This window comes from Coregonus clupeaformis, chromosome 24 (assembly GCF_020615455.1).
Source record: "Coregonus clupeaformis isolate EN_2021a chromosome 24, ASM2061545v1, whole genome shotgun sequence".
Taxonomy (NCBI): Eukaryota; Metazoa; Chordata; class Actinopteri; order Salmoniformes; family Salmonidae; genus Coregonus; species Coregonus clupeaformis.
In genome coordinates this window covers 20,052,610-20,058,823 of record NC_059215.1, presented here as the reverse complement: position 1 = coordinate 20,058,823, position 6,214 = coordinate 20,052,610, and positions in this window count along the sequence as shown.

The following is a 6,214-nucleotide window of genomic DNA, read 5'->3' as shown; positions in this document are numbered from 1 at the left end:
AACACATCTTGTATTCCTGAAGTAGGGAGCCAAGCTGTCTCAGCTATGTTAGAAGACCACACCTCGTTGAATACAAACATCTTAAACACTGAACAGCACCCTTGCTAATTACCCAAGCAACATGGCTTTGATTGTTATGGCAATTGTCAGGCATTCATGTTAGATGAAAATAAATGAGAGCCTTAGAGAGTATGAAAAATCCTCACAGGCAAATAATTTTACCAGCTGATCTGAAGGATTGTAAGCCTGTATGTGATTAAGGAGTGACTCTAATCTTTTTTTATAGCATCCTTATATTAATTTGTGTGGTGATTCATAGCTGAGTTTGCATCATGGAGTCCTCTGTTTGTGGAGGAATGTGTTTTAGATGGCTGTGTCTGAGATCATACACCTTTAAGTGATGAGGCGCCGTGCCTGAAGGCGTAACTCACACTGCTCCTTTGTTAACTGAAGCACTGTTATTCTTGCATTGCCCCCTGTAATCACTGTGATCGGTTCAAATTGTGCATCAAAGTAATTTCCCATGAAGTGGCAGGGAAAAAGAGAGGAGGGAAGGGAGCTACGCTATGGGTAGGGTAGTAACAGATGGTTATTTGGTCCATTGTCTGTCCTTTTCCCCTTGCAGATCATTTCAACTTAAGATGCAATATCACATTTTGCTCTGACAGTAACCATATAATGCTAATGTGTCTTAGAGAAGTGAGTTAAATTGTATTATCTTCAGAAGAGCTGAAGTAAATGGTAGCACATGGACTAGGAGAAAAACCGCAGCTGGGTCATTCCACCAATTCGGTGTCTTTTGAGAAGTGTAACTTGGTAAAGAAAAAACGTTGATTTCACCTAATTTTAACATTGTCATAAAGAGCACATGTACAATTCAATAAAAACACGTTCTCCCATCTTAAGAGGTTTAATAGAAAAAATACTATAGTAATTGCCTATTAAGTGCCAAATAAAGTAACAGGGTTGACCATAACAGGGTTGACGATTAAGTGATAATCCCCTCGAAGCTGGTGTTTGGAGGATATATTGGCACGGGTGTTGTTAGGCCCGAGACAAAGTAAAGTGCCAGCAAACCGTGCCAATTTATCCTCCAAACACTGGCTTCGAAGGTTGAGATGTTATGCCCGACCCGCTCAGTTTTCCACCACAAAACACCAGCAAATGGCCAAAAAGAGTAGAACCAGCTCACCTGATTTTACACTATGATTTGACTATTAGATGTTCAATGTTTATTTTCAAAAACTATTTCTGAAACGAGAGTTCAGTTCACGTAACAAGGTTGACCTTAAAATGAGGGACAGACATAAATGAACCTCTAATCACATGAAATAAATTATCATTTGTCAAAGCAACAAAATAACTAGGCCTTTACAATGATGGTGAAAACTTGGAGACATTTTAGTGTTAAGTGGGTTAAAACCTTCCTAGAAGTCACAGACGGTGCATGGAGGGACATGTCAAAATGCGGATATTTTGGCACTTTAGCAAGCCTTTATTCATATAAAAAATCAGATTGATTGAATGCTCCATGTGGTCTATATTAAAGGGCACTTTATTTAATATAACTTGCTATTAAAATTCAATATTGGTGCACAATTTCTACTTCAAATATCAAAGGGACGCAAAAGGCCCTCATTTCGTGGAACGACGAAGCTATTTTCTAAATGTGCTTTGACTAATGAGTACAAACCAGACAGACAGTTATGAAGAGTGGTAGACTTTATGATAATGCATTCACTGACTGATACATCTGAACTTACTTTGACTTCACCTTTGTGGCAGTATAAACACTCTGGAATATGCCAAATGCCAGATGTTTCATAGTCATATTCATAGTGAATCCTTATACCACTACAACAGGTAAAACATTCCTACACTCCATAATTGTTGAGTTGCTTCTGCAGAAGACAAGAAGGGTGTAGCATAGCAACAGGGCTAGAAACCTCAGTGTGAACGTTGTGCAATAGGAAGATTTAACCATAATATCTCCTAGTTAAGAAACTGTCATCCTCCTCCAGAGGCGATGATCTATGACCATGCTGGTTCAGTTGATCACAGGACAGTAAGTGTGAGTGTGTGAATGAATGCACACCACACAGCACAGAGTACCAAGAGGGGGTAGGAGAGCAAAGGGACTAGTGGGCTGCTTGGGAGCCCTATGGGAACTGGGGAGGGCTGCTGTCAGCACCAATGTCTGTCAAGGCTATGCAGTGCTTTGGTGCTCTGCTCTGCAGCACCATGTGCATGGGGGATCACATTACAAGGACCAATGAAGACACAACATATTCCCAGGCCTCCCAATAACAGTTTAATGGCAATATCCAACTACCAGATTATGTTAAACTAACTGATATACTGTATTGTCAAGTCTGTATCAGCAGGCCATTGAGCATAATGTGGATGTATAGGATTCAGTATTCAGATGAACAGAGGCGCTCTTTAGAGGTGTGGCACCGGAGGGTGTTTTGTCATGTATTATGTGAAATTCTTTTGAGTTGAGTTGCTGATCTTGCTGGTTTGAGGGCCTGGGTGGACATGGCTAACAACCTTGTTTAGATTGTTGTTGACCTTATGGCTCATGAAGTGTAATAACTCTCCCAGTATTTAGTAGTGTACATCTATGGGACGCATCCTCTCATAATATCAAGTCCTTTCTGGCTTTGAAGATCTAAAGTGATCAATCCAAGGTCCATATTCCATGAATATAACATACAATACATTACATTTATAAGGAAATATGTTTTGGGTGTATACCGCAATACAGGAAAGAATAACTGTATTTCCGAGCAGCCAAAGCATTAGAAGAGGACAGTCAACACAAAATAACAATTTCTCTATCAAGCAGATGTAGAATATAACTAATCTTGATCTTGACCAGTTTAGAAAATTAAAACTATAAGAACTTTTACCTTATGTTGTAAGAATGTTTATCCTTCTTAAAGGCCTACAATTGATGATGAAAACAGCTTTAGAGATTCTATATTATCAGTGTCTTTCAGACAGAGCAGCACTATGGTTATAAAGGAAGCTGATCCGTGTGTCTGGAAGGGAACAATGCAGTCAGCTGTTGCTGACACATCCAGACAAGAACAAGTCTACATGCATAGTCTGTGAGGAGGACCTGACTCATGCACCCGTCCCTACATCACATATCAGAGCAGCGGGTTGAATACAAAATAATTATTTGTTTTGCTAATATGCTAAAAGATACCTTTCTCACCAACTCTATAATACAATTTGTTTTGTTTTCTTCTTTTGTAGAATAGAGGCTGATATTAGCTTTACCAATGTACCAATGACCTGAAATACAACAATTAATTGAAGTTACCTTTGGGGATTTTTTTTTTTTGTATTCTATTTTATTTTATTCTGTTCTAAATCTCTGTTAATACAAACAATAGTGTATAGTACTTATTTCGTTTTGCCAATAGGATGTATTCTTGACATATGTTATTTTGTGTCTTCTTGCAACTCAAGTCAGAGGAAGACCGTGTGCTCTATTGCTCCCTGAATTATTGACTGAACAGAGCAACTTCTTTGCTTGGTATTTTTTTGTTAGGATCATTGGACAATACAAGCTGTAAGCAACACGTTATGCACCAGGACCAGCTATGGAATTTCATGTTTAGACCGTTTCATCATTATCAGACATATTACTGCCATTCCAGATTGCTAGCTTTTCACAAAGACTTTGTGTCCAGGGAACAATGGGAAATGAGCGGGAGGCCACCGTGTGTCACATGTGGTGCCTTTGATTAACATTCTAGACTTGTTTGTATGACAGGAACTCAAGATATAAAAAAGGCTAAAAAGAACACAATGTTGTTTTATACACTTAAAGTAAAAAAGGTACAATATTGCTTCTTCATTCAACAATAAGCAATCTGTTGGAATAGAATCCCCTCCTTGGCCATATGTTCAGTTCAAGACATTTACATAGGTCAAATAAATAAAGCAATGATCACATGAAACTATGATCAAAAACTTAATTTGAATATAAACATGACATTGGAAATCTATTTGGCTGTTAACACAGTATTAATGTATCAATGGTGGCAGAAAGAAATTACTGCTCTGTGAGTTCGTTTTTCCCTGAATAGGTTTTATTTCTGACATTGATGTATTATGTAGCCTAAATTCACGTTTCTGACACAAGCCTGGTGGGTTATTGAGACATCAAAATTGTTTCACTCAGAGACCAGTATACCTCCTGGGGACATTTTCTTGGTGTTTGCTATAACCTGCTCTGTAGACCACAGAGGGAGTTGGACATGTCCCAAATGGCTGTGGTGGTGCGCCACACGATTGCCTGTGTATTCTGGGTTCATCATGCAGGCTGGGTGGAGCTCCATGGCAAGGTTCAGCCAGTTGTTGGAGATGTTTTGGCAAATGCCTGCTGACAGCAGTCGATGTTGATTTGTTCACTGTTCTTCACCCTCGACAGCTGGGGATGGGTTTCTCTCCCAATGACTACTGCACTGTGATTTAATCCTTAAGCCATTCAGAACTAAAAAACTTAAAAAAATAATGGTTCAGTCTGGTGTGATGAATGCTTTCTTAATTGAAAATGTTAATCTTAATGTCTATTTTGTTGACAATATCATGCCAAAGGAAAACAAGGAGATCCTATAATTCTTATGTGTTCTATTCTATATAATTATGTGATGTAATATTTGTTTTAAGTCTAACCAGCAATGCAAGTAAAAATAATCATCAAGTCTCTAAATTAACTAAAACTAACAAAACTGTAACATAGAACCTTTATCACTCAATAGTTGTTTATCTAAGCTAGTAGAAGAGGAGGGTTAGGGTGGGGTTAACATCCAACATCCAGAGACAGTGTGATTGTGTTTAGGTCTCCTCACTATCTTGAGCCATCACAAATTCAAGAAGGGCGAGTATTCATGAGGTAAAGTAGTACTAATACATCATTTCTGTGAAAAAGCACATTGTGAATAGATTTTTCAGAGTAGTCAATGGCATAATAATTGAAAGTGGAACCACAATGAGATCTATGCTACTGCCAGCTGTCAGATGAGCTGGGGTGGGGGAGGGGTGAAGCAGTTGCTTTGACATGCATGCACTCTGATGAAAAGAGGAGGAAAGGTGATCAACTGTACTAAGAAAGAATAAAGTATTGGTCTCAACTTTACATTGTCTGTTATTAAATACATTTATCCATAAAGTTTTTTTTTGTTGCTCATCTTGAATAGAATGTAGGTTAGTTCAATTCATTGATTTTCCATTCAGGAGATCCCTGTATTTCATGGTTGCATTGTAGGCTATGGTATGTTATGGATTGAATTATCATGATTATTTCTGAACAGTTTGGTGTCTTACAATAGCACAAGTATTCCAATTCATCATTTGAATACTTTTGAGTTTCAATAGTGTACATCTGTCCAAAACTAAAATAAAACCTGATTTCCAATAAATATTCAAAATCATGTCACAAATAAGAAAAGGGGGAAAAGGTTGAATAGCCAAATTACTTTTGCAGTGATCATTTGATATAAAGACAAAGCTATAAGGCTATCATTCAATGCTGGAAACACACAATGACCTGTTGATGCATAGGACATCATCCCACATGTAGCTGTGAGTTTTAGGTCCCCATCCCCCCTCCCCACATGGTGCTCTGTCCTGTTGCAATGGGAAGTGGAGTGAGAGATGTGTAAAAGTCAACTCTATTTCTGAACAACATGGGGTTGAGACTTTTGCTTAGAACAAAGAGTTTAAAAACGTTGCTATTTTATTTAGGCCTAGTTGCTAACTAACCGTGACTGTCTCAAATGGGAAATTATGTAGGATACAACCAGCTCATATACAGAATAGAATCACACTGTAATCTTTCAACAAATAGCCAATAATCTTATCTAGGCCTATCCTCTAACTTTCAGACCAAATCAACAGCTGACTAACCATCCCCATGACACAATCGCCATTACAATGATTACATTTGTGCAGTCCACCTTGTTCTTGTCTTTTGTAATAGATCTACAGACGTTCTGTTACCTTGCTTTCATAAGAGAGAAATATGTGTGTGCCGCACTATTGTTTATTATGTAATTATGTTCCACTGTATTATACATTTTATTTTATAGAATGATTTACTTCGTCAAAAGTTGCGACCACGTGACTGTTGTCCCTGTTTCGCTTTTGAGGCTGTAGTGCACGCGCTACTTCTCTCCCCGATTCGTTGAGAGCGCGC